Genomic DNA, 17,530 nt, shown 5'->3' with positions numbered 1-17,530 from the left:
TACTGGTGTGCAAAAGAGCAGAAAGTAAATAAAAACAATATGGGGATGAGGTAGGTAGATTGGGTGGGCTATTTACAGATGGCCTATGTACAGCTGCAGCGATCGGTTAGCTGCTCAGATAGCTGATGTTTAAAGTTAGTGAGGGAAATATAAGTGTCCAGGTTCAGCGATTTTTGCAATTCGTTCCAGTCATTGGCAGCAGAGAACTGGAAGGAAAGGCAGCCAAAGGAGGTGTTGGCTTTGGGGATGACCAGTGAGATATATCTGCTGGAGCGAGTGCTACGGGTGGGTGTTTTTATCGTGACCAGTGAGTTGAGATAAGGCGGAGCTTTACCTAGCATAGACTTATAGATGACCTGGAGCCAGTGGGTCTGGTGACGAATAGGTAGCGAGGGCCAGCCGACTAGAGCATACAGGTCGCAGTGGTCATATCAATACAATTTACCTTTTCTTTACACTGTTCTAATGAAAGTACATTTCTATAATATCAGCTATCTTCCATAAACGTCAAACAAGGATTGAACCCATGTGCTTCAGTTTACAGAAACAGATGATTTAGCATATCTATTTCCTTCTTAGAATGTCAACATTCTGGAAAGTGGGAGTTGTGCAAAAGCTAATTTAACAACTAATTACACTCAACAGAGAAGTTGGGGATTAACGTTGGACCGCATTCATGTAAAGTACTGGCTCTACCATAGAGATTCATCCCCTTACTATAATAGCTGAGTTGCCATAATGATACAACTTGATTTTCTGCAAAGTCCTCCAAGTAAAGCACAGGCCTATGATATCAGATGTCTTTCATAAAGGCACAGAAGGGATATGAACCCATGATCTTCGGTTTACAAGACCAACACCTTACCACTTGGCCACCATGCCACTCTACGTTCTGAATTATATATCAACATTCAGGAAAGTAGTAGTTGTGTAAATGTGAATTTGGCACACAAATAAACTCAGTGGAGAATCTTGGGATTGAACCGAGGAGCTCATACATATTTTGCATGCACTCCCCCTCTGAGCTTCCATCCCATTTCATTTGCAGATAAAATGCAATATCAATACAATGTACTTTTTATATACACCACTCCATTGAAACTACAAGGAAATGATAGCAGCAATTCTTAAACCAGGTACAGTCTGGGATCGAACCCATAAACTTCAGTTTTTGAAAATGACGCCATAAAAGATGGCAATCATGCCACTTCTGTTCTATAATTGTACGAACAGGGATTGAAGGAATGTTCTTCAGATTACAAAACCAAATTTTTTAGCACATCTCTATTTCCTGCTTAGAATTACAACATTCTGTACAGTAGGAGTTGGGTCAATGCAATAATTTTAAATGGAGAAGCTGGGGATTGAACCCAGGACCTCATACATGCAAAGCATGCGCTCTACCACTGAGCTACATCCCCGTTCTGGGAGAGAGAAAAAATGTATCTTATTTTATTTTATTTCACCTTTATTTAACCAGGTAAGCTAGTGGAGAACAAGTTCTCATTGAGAACTGCAACCTGGCCAAGATAAAGCAAAGCAGTGCGACACAAACAACAACATAGAGTTACAAATGGAATAAACAAGCGTACAGTCAATAACACAATAGAAAAAAAGAAAGTCTATATTCAGTGTGTGCAAATGGCATGAGGAGGTAAGGTAATAAATAGGCCATGGTAGTGAGGTAATTACAATTTAGCAAATTAACACTGGAGTGATAGATGAGCAGATGATGATGTGCAAGTACAAATACTGGTGTGCAAAAGAGCAGAAAGTAAATAAAAACAATATGGGGATGAGGTAGGTAGATTGGGTGGGCTATTTACAGATGGCCTATGTACAGCTGCAGCGATCGGTTAGCTGCTCAGATAGCTGATGTTTAAAGTTAGTGAGGGAAATATAAGTGTCCAGGTTCAGCGATTTTTGCAATTCGTTCCAGTCATTGGCAGCAGAGAACTGGAAGGAAAGGCAGCCAAAGGAGGTGTTGGCTTTGGGGATGACCAGTGAGATATATCTGCTGGAGCGAGTGCTACGGGTGGGTGTTTTTATCGTGACCAGTGAGTTGAGATAAGGCGGAGCTTTACCTAGCATAGACTTATAGATGACCTGGAGCCAGTGGGTCTGGTGACGAATAGGTAGCGAGGGCCAGCCGACTAGAGCATACAGGTCGCAGTGGTCATATCAATACAATTTACCTTTTCTTTACACTGTTCTAATGAAAGTACATTTCCATAATATCAGCTATCTTCCATAAACCTCGAACAAGGATGAACCCATGTGCTTTGGTTTACAGAAACAGATGATTTAGCATATCTATTTCCTTCTTAGAATGTCAACATTCTGGAAAGTGGGAGTTGTGCAAAAGCTAATTTAACAACTAATTACACTCAACAGAGAAGTTGGGGATTAACGTTGGACCGCATTCATGTAAAATACTGGCTCTAGCATAGAGATTCATCCCCTTACGATAATAGCTGTGTTGCAATATTGATACAACTTGATTTTCTGCAAAGTCCTCCAAGTAAAGCACAGGTCTATGATATCAGATGTCTTTCATAAAGGCACAGAAGGGATTTGAACCCATGATCTTCAGTTTACAAGACCAACGCCTTACCACTTGGCCACCATGCCACTCTACGCTCTGTATTATATATCAACATTCAGGAAAGTAGTAGTTGTGTAAATGTGAATTTGGCACACAAATAAACTCAGTGGAGAATCTTGGGATTGAACCGAGGACCTCATACATATTTTGCATGCACTCCCCCTCTGAGCTTCCATCCCATTTCATTTGCAGATAAAATGCAATATCAATACAATGTACTTTTTATATACACCACTCCATTGAAACTACAAGGAAATGATAGCAGCAATTCTTAAACCAGGTACAGACTGGGATCGAACCCATAAACTTCAGTTTTTGAAAATGACGCCATAAAAGATGGCAATCAGAAAGTAAATAAAAACAATATGGGGATGAGGTAGGTAGATTGGGTGGGCTATTTACAGATGGCCTATGTACAGCTGCAGCGATCGGTTAGCTGCTCAGATAGCTGATGTTTAAAGTTAGTGAGGGAAATATAAGTGTCCAGGTTCAGCGATTTTTGCAATTCGTTCCAGTCATTGGCAGCAGAGAACTGGAAGGAAAGGCAGCCAAAGGAGGTGTTGGCTTTGGGGATGACCAGTGAGATATATCTGCTGGAGCGAGTGCTACGGGTGGGTGTTTTTATCGTGACCAGTGAGTTGAGATAAAGCGGAGCTTTACCTAGCATAGACTTATAGATGACCTGGAGCCAGTGGGTCTGGTGACGAATAGGTAGCGAGGGCTAGCCGACTAGAGCATACAGGTCGCAGTGGTCATATCAATACAATTTACCTTTTCTTTACACTGTTCTAATGAAAGTACATTTCCATAATATCAGCTATCTTCCATAAACCTCGAACAAGGATGAACCCATGTGCTTCAGTTTACAGAAACAGATGATTTAGCATATCTATTTCCTTCTTAGAATGTCAACATTCTGGAAAGTGGGAGTTGTGCAAAAGCTAATTTAAAAACTAATTACACTCAACAGAGAAGTTGGGGATTAACGTTGGACCGCATTCATGTAAAATACTGGCTCTAGCATAGAGATTCATCCCCTTACTATAATAGCTGTGTTGCAATATTGATACAACTTGATTTTCTGCAAAGTCCTCCAAGTAAAGCACAGGTCTATGATATCAGATGTCTTTCATAAAGGCACAGAAGGGATTTGAACCCATGATCTTCAGTTTACAAGACCAACGCCTTACCACTTGGCCACCATGCCACTCTACGCTCTGTATTATATATCAACATTCAGGAAAGTAGTAGTTGTGTAAATGTGAATTTGGCACACAAATAAACTCAGTGGAGAATCTTGGGATTGAACCGAGGACCTCATACATATTTTGCATGCACTCCCCCTCTGAGCTTCCATCCCATTTCATTTGCAGATAAAATGCAATATCAATACAATGTACTTTTTATATACACCACTCCATTGAAACTACAAGGAAATGATAGCAGCAATTCTTAAACCAGGTACAGACTGGGATCGAACCCATAAACTTCAGTTTTTGAAAATGACGCCATAAAAGATGGCAATGATGCCACTTCTGTTCTATAATTGTACGAACAGGGATTGAAGGAATGTTCTTCAGATTACAAAACCAAATTTTTTAGCACATCTCTGTTTCCTGCTTAGAATTACAACATTCTGTAAAGTAGGAGTTCGGTCAATGCAATAATTTTAAATGGAGAAGCTGGGGATTGAACCCAGGACCTCATACATGCGAATCATGCGCTCTACCACTGAGCTACATCCCCGTTCTGGGAGAGAGATAAAATGTTTCTTATTTTATTTTATTTCACCTTTATTTAACCAGGTAAGCTGGTGGAGAACAAGTTCTCATTGAGAACTGCAACCTGGCCAAGATAAAGCAAAGCAGTGCGACACAAACAACAACATAGAGTTACAAATGGAATAAACAAGCGTACAGTCAATAACACAATAGAAAAAAAGAAAGTCTATATTCAGTGTGTGCAAATGGCATGAGGAGGTAAGGTAATAAATAGGCCATGGTAGTGAGGTAATTACAATTTAGCAAATTAACACTGGAGTGATAGATGAGCAGATGATGATGTGCAAGTACAAATACTGGTGTGCAAAAGAGCAGAAAGTAAATAAAAACAATATAGGGATGAGGTAGGTAGATTGGGTGGGCTATTTACAGATGGCCTATGTACAGCTGCAGCGATCGGTTAGCTGCTCAGATAGCTGATGTTTAAAGTTAGTGAGGGAAATATAAGTGTCCAGGTTCAGCGATTTTTGCAATTCGTTCCAGTCATTGGCAGCAGAGAACTGGAAGGAAAGGCAGCCAAAGGAGGTGTTGGCTTTGGGGATGACCAGTGAGATATATCTGCTGGAGCGAGTGCTACGGGTGGGTGTTTTTATCGTGACCAGTGAGTTGAGATAAGGCGGAGCTTTACCTAGCATAGACTTATAGATGACCTGGAGCCAGTGGGTCTGGTGACGAATAGGTAGCGAGGCCCAGCCGACTAGAGCATACAGGTCGCAGTGGTCATATCAATACAATTTACCTTTTCTTTACACTGTTCTAATGAAAGTACATTTCCATAATATCAGCTATCTTCCATAAACCTCGAACAAGGATGAACCCATGTGCTTCAGTTTACAGAAACAGATGATTTAGCATATCTATTTCCTTATTAGAATGTCAACATTCTGGAAAGTGGGAGTTGTGCAAAAGCTAATTTAACAACTAATTACACTCAACAGAGAAGTTGGGGATTAACGTTGGACCGCATTCATGTAAAATACAGGCTCTAGCATAGAGATTCATCCCCTTACTATAATAGCTGTGTTGCAATATTGATACAACTTGATTTTCTGCAAAGTCCTCCAAGTAAAGCACAGGTCTATGATATCAGATGTCTTTCATAAAGGCACAGAAGGGATTTGAACCCATGATCTTCAGTTTACAAGACCAACACCTTACCACTTGGCCACCATGCCACTCTACGCTCTGTATTATATATCAACATTCAGGAAAGTAGTAGTTGTGTAAATGTGAATTTGGCACACAAATAAACTCAGTGGAGAATCTTGGGATTGAACCGAGGACCTCATACATATTTTGCATGCACTCCCCCTCTGAGCTTCCATCCCATTTCATTTGCAGATAACATGCAATATCAATACAATGTACTTTTTATATACACCACTCCATTGAAACTACAAGGAAATGATAGCAGCAATTCTTAAACCAGGTACAGACTGGGATCGAACCCATAAACTTCAGTTTTTGAAAATGACGCCATAAAAGATGGCAATCATGACACTTCTGTTCTATAATTGTACGAACAGGGATTGAAGGAATGTTCTTCAGATTACAAAACCAAATTTTTTAGCACATCTCTGTTTCCTGCTTAGAATTACAACATTCTGTAAAGTAGGAGTTCGGTCAATGCAATAATTTTAAATGGAGAAGCTGGGGATTGAACCCAGGACCTCATACATGCGAATCATGCGCTCTACCACTGAGCTACATCCCCGTCCTGGGAGAGAGATAAAATGTTTCTTATTTTATTTTATTTCACCTTTATTTAACCAGGTAAGCTGGTGGAGAACAAGTTCTCATTGAGAACTGCAACCTGGCCAAGATAAAGCAAAGCAGTGCGACACAAACAACAACATAGAGTTACAAATGGAATAAACAAGCGTACAGTCAATAACACAATAGAAAAAAAGAAAGTCTATATTCAGTGTGTGCAAATGGCATGAGGAGGTAAGGTAATAAATAGGCCATGGTAGTGAGGTAATTACAATTTAGCAAATTAACACTGGAGTGATAGATGAGCAGATGATGATGTGCAAGTACAAATACTGGTGTGCAAAAGAGCAGAAAGTAAATAAAAACAATATAGGGATGAGGTAGGTAGATTGGGTGGGCTATTTACAGATGGCCTATGTACAGCTGCAGCGATCGGTTAGCTGCTCAGATAGCTGATGTTTAAAGTTAGTGAGGGAAATATAAGTGTCCAGGTTCAGCGATTTTTGCAATTCGTTCCAGTCGTTGGCAGCAGAGAACTGGAAGGAAAGGCAGCCAAAGGAGGTGTTGGCTTTGGGGATGACCAGTGAGATATATCTGCTGGAGCGAGTGCTACGGGTGGGTGTTTTTATCGTGACCAGTGAGTTGAGATAAGGCGGAGCTTTACCTAGCATAGATTTATAGATGACCTGGAGCCAGTGGGTCTGGTGACGAATAGGTAGCGAGGGCCAGCCGACTAGAGCATACAGGTCGCAGTGGTCATATCAATACAACTTACCTTTTCTTTACACTGTTCTAATGAAAGTACATTTCTATAATATCAGCTATCTTCCATAAACGTCAAACAAGGATGAACCCATGTGCTTCAGTTTACAGAAACAGATGATTTAGCATATCTATTTCCTTCTTAGAATGTCAACATTCTGGAAAGTGGGAGTTGTGCAAAAGCTAATTTAACAACTAATTACACTCAACAGAGAAGTAGGGGATTAACGTTGGACCGCATTCATGTAAAGTACTGGCTCTACCATAGAGATTCATCCACTTACTATAATAGCTGTGTTGCAATATTGATACAACTTGATTTTCTGCAAAGTCCTCCAATTAACACACAGGTCCATGATATCAGATGTCTTTCATAAAGGCACAGAAGGGATTTGAACCCATGATCTTCGGTTTACAAGACCAACGCCTTACCACTTGGCCACCATGTCACTGTACATTCTGAATTATATATCAACATTCAGGAAAGTAGTAGTTGTGTAAATGTGAATTTGGCACACAAATAAACTCAGTGGAGAATCTTGGGATTGAACCGAGGACCTCATCCATATTTTGCATGCACTCCCCCTCTGAGCTTCCATCCCATTTCATTTGCAGATAAAATGCAATATCAATACAATGTACTTTTTATATACACCACTCCATTGAAACTACAAGGAAATGATAGCAGCAATTCTTAAACCAGGTACAGACTGGGATCAAACCCATAAACTTCAGTTTTTGAAAATGACGCCATAAAAGATGGCAATGATGCCACTTCTGTTCTATAATTGTACGAACAGGGATTGAAGGAATGTTCTTCAGATTACAAAACCAAATTATTTAGCACGTCTCTGTTTCCTGCTTAGAATTACAACATTCTGTAAAGTAGGAGTTGGATGAGTCAATGCAGTAATTTTAAATGGAGATGCTGGGGATTGAACCCAGGACCTCATACATGCGAAGCATGCGCTCTACCACTGAGCTACATCCCCGTTCTGGGAAAGATTAAAAATGTATCTTATTTTATTTTATTTCACCTTTATTTAACCAGGTAAGCTAGTGGAGAACAAGTTCTCATTGAGAACTGCAACCTGGCCAAGATAAAGCAAAGCAGTGCGACACAAACAACAACATAGAGTTACAAATGGAATAAACAAGCGTACAGTCAATAACACAATAGAAAAAAAGAAAGTCTATATTCAGTGTGTGCAAATGGCATGAGGAGGTAAGGTAATAAATAGGCCATGGTAGTGAGGTAATTACAATTTAGCAAATTAACACTGGAGTGACAGATGAGCAGATGATGATGTGCAAGTACAAATACTGGTGTGCAAAAGAGCAGAAAGTAAATAAAAACAATATGGGGATGAGGTAGGTAGATTGGGTGGGCTATTTACAGATGGCCTATGTACAGCTGCAGCGATCGGTTAGCTGCTCAGATAGCTGATGTTTAAAGTTAGTGAGGGAAATATAAGTGTCCAGGTTCAGCGATTTTTGCAATTCGTTCCAGTCATTGGCAGCAGAGAACTGGAAGGAAAGGCAGCCAAAGGAGGTGTTGGCTTTGGGGATGACCAGTGAGATATATCTGCTGGAGCGAGTGCTACGGGTGGGTGTTTTTATCGTGACCAGTGAGTTGAGATAAGGCGGAGCTTTACCTAGCATAGACTTATAGATGACCTGGAGCCAGTGGGTCTGGTGACGAATAGGTAGCGAGGGCCAGCCGACTAGAGCATACAGGTCGCAGTGGTCATATCAATACAATTTACCTTTTCTTTACACTGTTCTAATGAAAGTACATTTCTATAATATCAGCTATCTTCCATAAACGTCAAACAAGGATGAACCCATGTGCTTCAGTTTACAGAAACAGATGATTTAGCATATCTATTTCCTTCTTAGAATGTCAACATTCTGGAAAGTGGGAGTTGTGCAAAAGCTAATTTAACAACTAATTACACTCAACAGAGAAGTTGGGGATTAACGTTGGACCGCATTCATGTAAAGTACTGGCTCTACCATAGAGATTCATCCCCTTACTATAATAGCTGAGTTGCCATAATGATACAACTTGATTTTCTGCAAAGTCCTCCAAGTAAAGCACAGGCCTATGATATCAGATGTCTTTCATAAAGGCACAGAAGGGATATGAACCCATGATCTTCGGTTTACAAGACCAACACCTTACCACTTGGCCACCATGCCACTCTACGTTCTGAATTATATATCAACATTCAGGAAAGTAGTAGTTGTGTAAATGTGAATTTGGCACACAAATAAACTCAGTGGAGAATCTTGGGATTGAACCGAGGACCTCATCCATATTTTGCATGCACTCCCCCTCTGAGCTTCCATCCCATTTCATTTGCAGATAAAATGCAATATCAATACAATGTACTTTTTACATACACCACTCCATTGAAACTACAAGGAAATGATAGCAGAAATTCTTAAACCAGGTACAGACTGTGATCGAACCCATAAACTTCAGTTTTTGAAAATGACGCCATAAAAGATGGCAATCATGCCACTTCTGTTCTATAATTGTACGAACAGGGATTGAAGGAATGTTCTTCAGATTGCAAAACCAAATTATTTAGCACGTCTCTGTTTCCTGCTTAGAATTACAACATTCTGTAAAGTAGGAGTTGGGTCAATGGAATAACTTTAAATGGAGATGCTGGGGATTGAACCCAGGACCTCATACATGCAAAGCATGCGCTCTACCACTGAGCTACATCCCCGTTCTGGGAAAGATTAAAAATGTATCTTATTTTATTTTATTTCACCTTTATTTAACCAGGTAAGCTAGTGGAGAACAAGTTCTCATTGAGAACTGCAACCTGGCCAAGATAAAGCAAAGCAGTGCGACACAAACAACAACATAGAGTTACAAATGGAATAAACAAGCGTACAGTCAATAACACAATAGAAAAAAAGAAAGTCTATATTCAGTGTGTGCAAATGGCATGAGGAGGTAAGGTAATAAATAGGCCATGGTAGTGAGGTAATTACAATTTAGCAAATTAACACTGGAGTGATAGATGAGCAGATGATGATGTGCAAGTACAAATACTGGTGTGCAAAAGAGCAGAAAGTAAATAAAAACAATATGGGGATGAGGTAGGTAGATTGGGTGGGCTATTTACAGATGGCCTATGTACAGCTGCAGCGCTCGGTTAGCTGCTCAGATAGCTGATGTTTAAAGTTAGTGAGGGAAATATAAGTGTCCAGGTTCAGCGATTTTTGCAATTCGTTCCAGTCATTGGCAGCAGAGAACTGGAAGGAAAGGCAGCCAAAGGAGGTGTTGGCTTTGGGGATGACCAGTGAGATATATCTGCTGGAGCGAGTGCTACGGGTGGGTGTTTTTATCGTGACCAGTGATTTGAGATAAGGCGGAGCTTTACCTAGCATAGACTTATAGATGACCTGGAGCCAGTGGGTCTGGTGACGAATAGGTAGCGAGGGCCAGCCGACTAGAGCATACAGGCCGCAGTGGTCATATCAATACAATTTACCTTTTCTTTACACTGTTCTAATGAAAGTACATTTCCATAATATCAGCTATCTTCCATAAACGTCGAAGAAGGATGAACCCATGTGCTTCAGTTTACAGAAACAGATGATTTAGCATATCTATTTCCTTCTTAGAATGTCAACATTCTGGAAAGTGGGAGTTGTGCAAAAGCTAATTTAACAACTAATTACACTCAACAGAGAAGTTGGGGATTAACGTTGGACCGCATTCATGTAAAGTACTGGCTCTACCATAGAGATTCATCCCCTTACTATAATAGCTGTGTTGCAATATTGATACAACTTGATTTTCTGCAAAGTCCTCCAAGTAAAGCACAGGTCTATGATATCAGATGTCTTTCTTAAAGGCACAGAAGGGATTTGAACCCATGATCTTCAGTTTACAAGACCAACACCTTACCACTTGGCCACCATGCCACTCTACGGTCTGTATTATATATCAACATTCAGGAAAGTAGTAGTTGTGTAAATGTGAATTTGGCACACAAATAAACTCAGTGGAGAATCTTGGGATTGAACCGAGGACCTCATACATATTTTGCATGCACTCCCCCTCTGAGCTTCCATCCCATTTCATTTGCAGATAAAATGCAATATCAATACAATGTACTTTTTACATACACCACTCCATTGAAACTACAAGGAAATGATAGCAGAAATTCTTAAACCAGGTACAGACTGGGATCGAACCCATAAACTTCAGTTTTTGAAAATGACGCCATAAAAGATGGCAATCATGCCACTTCTGTTCTATAATTGTACGAACAGGGATTGAAGGAATGTTCTTCAGATTACAAAACCAAATTATTTAGCACGTCTCTGTTTCCTGCTTAGAATTACAACATTCTGTAAAGTAGGAGTTGGGTCAATGGAATAACTTTAAATGGAGATGTTGGGGATTGAACCCAGGACCTCATACATGCAAAGCATGCGCTCTACCACTGAGCTACATCCCCGTTCTGGGAAAGATTAAAAATGTATCTTATTTTATTTTATTTCACCTTTATTTAACCAGGTAAGCTAGTGGAGAACAAGTTCTCATTGAGAACTGCAACCTGGCCAAGATAAAGCAAAGCAGTGCGACACAAACAACAACATAGAGTTACAAATGGAATAAACAAGCGTACAGTCAATAACACAATAGAAAAAAAGAAAGTCTATATTCAGTGTGTGCAAATGGCATGAGGAGGTAAGGTAATAAATAGGCCATGGTAGTGAGGTAATTACAATTTAGCAAATTAACACTGGAGTGATAGATGAGCACATGATGATGTGCAAGTACAAATACTGGTGTGCAAAAGAGCAGAAAGTAAATAAAAACAATATGGGGATGAGGTAGGTAGATTGGGTGGGCTATTTACAGATGGCCTATGTACAGCTGCAGCGATCGGTTAGCTGCTCAGATAGCTGATGTTTAAAGTTAGTGAGGGAAATATAAGTGTCCAGGTTCAGCGATTTTTGCAATTCGTTCCAGTCATTGGCAGCAGAGAACTGGAAGGAAAGGCAGCCAAAGGAGGTGTTGGCTTTGGGGATGACCAGTGAGATATATCTGCTGGAGCGAGTGCTACGGGTGGGTGTTTTTATCGTGACCAGTGAGTTGAGATAAGGCGGAGCTTTACCTAGCATAGACTTATAGATGACCTGGAGCCAGTGGGTCTGGTGACGAATAGGTAGCGAGGGCCAGCCGACTAGAGCATACAGGTCGCAGTGGTCATATCAATACAATTTACCTTTTCTTTACACTGTTCTAATGAAAGTACATTTCTATAATATCAGCTATCTTCCATAAACGTCAAACAAGGATGAACCCATGTGCTTCAGTTTACAGAAACAGATGATTTAGCATATCTATTTCCTTCTTAGAATGTCAACATTCTGGAAAGTGGGAGTTGTGCAAAAGCTAATTTAACAACTAATTACACTCAACAGAGAAGTTGGGGATTAACGTTGGACCGCATTCATGTAAAGTACTGGCTCTACCATAGAGATTCATCCCCTTACTATAATAGCTGAGTTGCCATAATGATACAACTTGATTTTCTGCAAAGTCCTCCAAGTAAAGCACAGGCCTATGATATCAGATGTCTTTCATAAAGGCACAGAAGGGATATGAACCCATGATCTTCGGTTTACAAGACCAACACCTTACCACTTGGCCACCATGCCACTCTACGTTCTGAATTATATATCAACATTCAGGAAAGTAGTAGTTGTGTAAATGTGAATTTGGCACACAAATAAACTCAGTGGAGAATCTTGGGATTGAACCGAGGACCTCATCCATATTTTGCATGCACTCCCCCTCTGAGCTTCCATCCCATTTCATTTGCAGATAAAATGCAATATCAATACAATGTACTTTTTACATACACCACTCCATTGAAACTACAAGGAAATGATAGCAGAAATTCTTAAACCAGGTACAGACTGTGATCGAACCCATAAACTTCAGTTTTTGAAAATGACGCCATAAAAGATGGCAATCATGCCACTTCTGTTCTATAATTGTACGAACAGGGATTGAAGGAATGTTCTTCAGATTGCAAAACCAAATTATTTAGCACGTCTCTGTTTCCTGCTTAGAATTACAACATTCTGTAAAGTAGGAGTTGGGTCAATGGAATAACTTTAAATGGAGATGCTGGGGATTGAACCCAGGACCTCATACATGCAAAGCATGCGCTCTACCACTGAGCTACATCCCCGTTCTGGGAAAGATTAAAAATGTATCTTATTTTATTTTATTTCACCTTTATTTAACCAGGTAAGCTAGTGGAGAACAAGTTCTCATTGAGAACTGCAACCTGGCCAAGATAAAGCAAAGCAGTGCGACACAAACAACAACATAGAGTTACAAATGGAATAAACAAGCGTACAGTCAATAACACAATAGAAAAAAAGAAAGTCTATATTCAGTGTGTGCAAATGGCATGAGGAGGTAAGGTAATAAATAGGCCATGGTAGTGAGGTAATTACAATTTAGCAAATTAACACTGGAGTGATAGATGAGCACATGATGATGTGCAAGTACAAATACTGGTGTGCAAAAGAGCAGAAAGTAAATAAAAACAATATGGGGATGAGGTAGGTAGATTGGGTGGGCTATTTACAGATGGCCTATGTACAGCTGCAGCGATCGGTTAGCTGCTCAGATAGCTGATGTTTAAAGTTAGTGAGGGAAATATAAGTGTCCAGGTTCAGCGATTTTTGCAATTCGTTCCAGTCATTGGCAGCAGAGAACTGGAAGGAAAGGCAGCCAAAGGAGGTGTTGGCTTTGGGGATGACCAGTGAGATATATCTGCTGGAGCGAGTGCTACGGGTGGGTGTTTTTATCGTGACCAGTGAGTTGAGATAAGGCGGAGCTTTACCTAGCATAGACTTATAGATGACCTGGAGCCAGTGGGTCTGGTGACGAATAGGTAGCGAGGGCCAGCCGACTAGAGCATACAGGTCGCAGTGGTCATATCAATACAATTTACCTTTTCTTTACACTGTTCTAATGAAAGTACATTTCTATAATATCAGCTATCTTCCATAAACGTCAAACAAGGATTGAACCCATGTGCTTCAGTTTACAGAAACAGATGATTTAGCATATCTATTTCCTTCTTAGAATGTCAACATTCTGGAAAGTGGGAGTTGTGCAAAAGCTAATTTAACAACTAATTACACTCAACAGAGAAGTTGGGGATTAACGTTGGACCGCATTCATGTAAAGTACTGGCTCTACCATAGAGATTCATCCCCTTACTATAATAGCTGAGTTGCCATAATGATACAACTTGATTTTCTGCAAAGTCCTCCAAGTAAAGCACAGGCCTATGATATGAGATGTCTTTCATAAAGGCACAGAAGGGATATGAACCCATGATCTTCGGTTTACAAGACCAACACCTTACCACTTGGCCACCATGCCACTCTACGTTCTGAATTATATATCAACATTCAGGAAAGTAGTAGTTGTGTAAATGTGAATTTGGCACACAAATAAACTCAGTGGAGAATCTTGGGATTGAACCGAGGAGCTCATACATATTTTGCATGCACTCCCCCTCTGAGCTTCCATCCCATTTCATTTGCAGATAAAATGCAATATCAATACAATGTACTTTTTATATACACCACTCCATTGAAACTACAAGGAAATGATAGCAGCAATTCTTAAACCAGGTACAGACTGGGATCGAACCCATAAACTTCAGTTTTTGAAAATGACGCCATAAAAGATGGCAATCAGAAAGTAAATAAAAACAATATGGGGATGAGGTAGGTAGATTGGGTGGGCTATTTACAGATGGCCTATGTACAGCTGCAGCGATCGGTTAGCTGCTCAGATAGCTGATGTTTAAAGTTAGTGAGGGAAATATAAGTGTCCAGGTTCAGCGATTTTTGCAATTCGTTCCAGTCATTGGCAGCAGAGAACTGGAAGGAAAGGCAGCCAAAGGAGGTGTTGGCTTTGGGGATGACCAGTGAGATATATCTGCTGGAGCGAGTGCTACGGGTGGGTGTTTTTATCGTGACCAGTGAGTTGAGATAAAGCGGAGCTTTACCTAGCATAGACTTATAGATGACCTGGAGCCAGTGGGTCTGGTGACGAATAGGTAGCGAGGGCTAGCCGACTAGAGCATACAGGTCGCAGTGGTCATATCAATACAATTTACCTTTTCTTTACACTGTTCTAATGAAAGTACATTTCCATAATATCAGCTATCTTCCATAAACCTCGAACAAGGATGAACCCATGTGCTTCAGTTTACAGAAACAGATGATTTAGCATATCTATTTCCTTCTTAGAATGTCAACATTCTGGAAAGTGGGAGTTGTGCAAAAGCTAATTTAAAAACTAATTACACTCAACAGAGAAGTTGGGGATTAACGTTGGACCGCATTCATGTAAAATACTGGCTCTAGCATAGAGATTCATCCCCTTACTATAATAGCTGTGTTGCAATATTGATACAACTTGATTTTCTGCAAAGTCCTCCAAGTAAAGCACAGGTCTATGATATCAGATGTCTTTCTTAAAGGCACAGAAGGGATTTGAACCCATGATCTTCAGTTTACAAGACCAACACCTTACCACTTGGCCACCATGCCACTCTACGGTCTGTATTATATATCAACATTCAGGAAAGTAGTAGTTGTGTAAATGTGAATTTGGCACACAAATAAACTCAGTGGAGAATCTTGGGATTGAACCGAGGACCTCATACATATTTTGCATGCACTCCCCCTCTGAGCTTCCATCCCATTTCATTTGCAGATAAAATGCAATATCAATACAATGTACTTTTTACATACACCACTCCATTGAAACTACAAGGAAATGATAGCAGAAATTCTTAAACCAGGTACAGACTGGGATCGAACCCATAAACTTCAGTTTTTGAAAATGACGCCATAAAAGATGGCAATCATGCCACTTCTGTTCTATAATTGTACGAACAGGGATTGAAGGAATGTTCTTCAGATTACAAAACCAAATTATTTAGCACGTCTCTGTTTCCTGCTTAGAATTACAACATTCTGTAAAGTAGGAGTTGGGTCAATGGAATAACTTTAAATGGAGATGTTGGGGATTGAACCCAGGACCTCATACATGCAAAGCATGCGCTCTACCACTGAGCTACATCCCCGTTCTGGGAAAGATTAAAAATGTATCTTATTTTATTTTATTTCACCTTTATTTAACCAGGTAAGCTAGTGGAGAACAAGTTCTCATTGAGAACTGCAACCTGGCCAAGATAAAGCAAAGCAGTGCGACACAAACAACAACATAGAGTTACAAATGGAATAAACAAGCGTACAGTCAATAACACAATAGAAAAAAAGAAAGTCTATATTCAGTGTGTGCAAATGGCATGAGGAGGTAAGGTAATAAATAGGCCATGGTAGTGAGGTAATTACAATTTAGCAAATTAACACTGGAGTGATAGATGAGCACATGATGATGTGCAAGTACAAATACTGGTGTGCAAAAGAGCAGAAAGTAAATAAAAACAATATGGGGATGAGGTAGGTAGATTGGGTGGGCTATTTACAGATGGCCTATGTACAGCTGCAGCGATCGGTTAGCTGCTCAGATAGCTGATGTTTAAAGTTAGTGAGGGAAATATAAGTGTCCAGGTTCAGCGATTTTTGCAATTCGTTCCAGTCATTGGCAGCAGAGAACTGGAAGGAAAGGCAGCCAAAGGAGGTGTTGGCTTTGGGGATGACCAGTGAGATATATCTGCTGGAGCGAGTGCTACGGGTGGGTGTTTTTATCGTGACCAGTGAGTTGAGATAAGGCGGAGCTTTACCTAGCATAGACTTATAGATGACCTGGAGCCAGTGGGTCTGGTGACGAATAGGTAGCGAGGGCCAGCCGACTAGAGCATACAGGTCGCAGTGGTCATATCAATACAATTTACCTTTTCTTTACACTGTTCTAATGAAAGTACATTTCTATAATATCAGCTATCTTCCATAAACGTCAAACAAGGATGAACCCATGTGCTTCAGTTTACAGAAACAGATGATTTAGCATATCTATTTCCTTCTTAGAATGTCAACATTCTGGAAAGTGGGAGTTGTGCAAAAGCTAATTTAACAACTAATTACACTCAACAGAGAAGTTGGGGATTAACGTTGGACCGCATTCATGTAAAGTACTGGCTCTACCATAGAGATTCATCCCCTTACTATAATAGCTGAGTTGCCATAATGATACAACTTGATTTTCTGCAAAGTCCTCCAAGTAAAGCACAGGCCTATGATATCAGATGTCTTTCATAAAGGCACAGAAGGGATATGAACCCATGATCTTCGGTTTACAAGACCAACACCTTACCACTTGGCCACCATGCCACTCTACGTTCTGAATTATATATCAACATTCAGGAAAGTAGTAGTTGTGTAAATGTGAATTTGGCACACAAATAAACTCAGTGGAGAATCTTGGGATTGAACCGAGGACCTCATCCATATTTTGCATGCACTCCCCCTCTGAGCTTCCATCCCATTTCATTTGCAGATAAAATGCAATATCAATACAATGTACTTTTTACATACACCACTCCATTGAAACTACAAGGAAATGATAGCAGAAATTCTTAAACCAGGTACAGACTGTGATCGAACCCATAAACTTCAGTTT

At 40.2% G+C, this 17,530-nt stretch overlaps 14 non-coding genes across 14 annotated transcripts; all 14 read right to left on the bottom strand.

The window, feature by feature from the left end:
- Window positions 1-1,349: 1,349 nt before the first annotated feature.
- trnaa-ugc (transfer RNA alanine (anticodon UGC)) lies at window positions 1,350-1,421 on the bottom strand. Its single transcript has one exon. It is a non-coding gene; the product is annotated as a tRNA-Ala (tRNA).
- A 1,138-nt stretch (window positions 1,422-2,559) lies between these two features.
- trnat-ugu (transfer RNA threonine (anticodon UGU)) lies at window positions 2,560-2,631 on the bottom strand. The gene has a single exon. It is a non-coding gene; the product is annotated as a tRNA-Thr (tRNA).
- Window positions 2,632-3,740: 1,109 nt separating this feature from the next.
- On the bottom strand, window positions 3,741-3,812 carry trnat-ugu (transfer RNA threonine (anticodon UGU)). The gene has a single exon. It is a non-coding gene; the product is annotated as a tRNA-Thr (tRNA).
- Window positions 3,813-4,279: 467 nt separating this feature from the next.
- Window positions 4,280-4,351, bottom strand: trnaa-cgc (transfer RNA alanine (anticodon CGC)). Its single transcript has one exon. It is a non-coding gene; the product is annotated as a tRNA-Ala (tRNA).
- A 1,138-nt stretch (window positions 4,352-5,489) lies between these two features.
- Window positions 5,490-5,561, bottom strand: trnat-ugu (transfer RNA threonine (anticodon UGU)). The gene has a single exon. It is a non-coding gene; the product is annotated as a tRNA-Thr (tRNA).
- Window positions 5,562-6,028: 467 nt separating this feature from the next.
- trnaa-cgc (transfer RNA alanine (anticodon CGC)) lies at window positions 6,029-6,100 on the bottom strand. Its single transcript has one exon. It is a non-coding gene; the product is annotated as a tRNA-Ala (tRNA).
- A 1,138-nt stretch (window positions 6,101-7,238) lies between these two features.
- Window positions 7,239-7,310, bottom strand: trnat-ugu (transfer RNA threonine (anticodon UGU)). The gene has a single exon. It is a non-coding gene; the product is annotated as a tRNA-Thr (tRNA).
- Window positions 7,311-7,781: 471 nt separating this feature from the next.
- On the bottom strand, window positions 7,782-7,853 carry trnaa-cgc (transfer RNA alanine (anticodon CGC)). Its single transcript has one exon. It is a non-coding gene; the product is annotated as a tRNA-Ala (tRNA).
- A 1,677-nt stretch (window positions 7,854-9,530) lies between these two features.
- Window positions 9,531-9,602, bottom strand: trnaa-ugc (transfer RNA alanine (anticodon UGC)). Its single transcript has one exon. It is a non-coding gene; the product is annotated as a tRNA-Ala (tRNA).
- Window positions 9,603-10,740: 1,138 nt separating this feature from the next.
- trnat-ugu (transfer RNA threonine (anticodon UGU)) lies at window positions 10,741-10,812 on the bottom strand. The gene has a single exon. It is a non-coding gene; the product is annotated as a tRNA-Thr (tRNA).
- A 467-nt stretch (window positions 10,813-11,279) lies between these two features.
- trnaa-ugc (transfer RNA alanine (anticodon UGC)) lies at window positions 11,280-11,351 on the bottom strand. Its single transcript has one exon. It is a non-coding gene; the product is annotated as a tRNA-Ala (tRNA).
- A 1,677-nt stretch (window positions 11,352-13,028) lies between these two features.
- Window positions 13,029-13,100, bottom strand: trnaa-ugc (transfer RNA alanine (anticodon UGC)). Its single transcript has one exon. It is a non-coding gene; the product is annotated as a tRNA-Ala (tRNA).
- Window positions 13,101-15,420: 2,320 nt separating this feature from the next.
- Window positions 15,421-15,492, bottom strand: trnat-ugu (transfer RNA threonine (anticodon UGU)). The gene has a single exon. It is a non-coding gene; the product is annotated as a tRNA-Thr (tRNA).
- Window positions 15,493-15,959: 467 nt separating this feature from the next.
- On the bottom strand, window positions 15,960-16,031 carry trnaa-ugc (transfer RNA alanine (anticodon UGC)). Its single transcript has one exon. It is a non-coding gene; the product is annotated as a tRNA-Ala (tRNA).
- Window positions 16,032-17,530: the final 1,499 nt, after the last annotated feature.

Source organism: Salmo salar, unplaced genomic scaffold, assembly GCF_965601325.2.
Source record: "Salmo salar unplaced genomic scaffold, fSalSal1 ptg000645l, whole genome shotgun sequence".
NCBI classification, from domain to species: Eukaryota; Metazoa; Chordata; class Actinopteri; order Salmoniformes; family Salmonidae; genus Salmo; species Salmo salar.
This window is presented reverse-complemented; position numbering and strand designations above follow the sequence as displayed.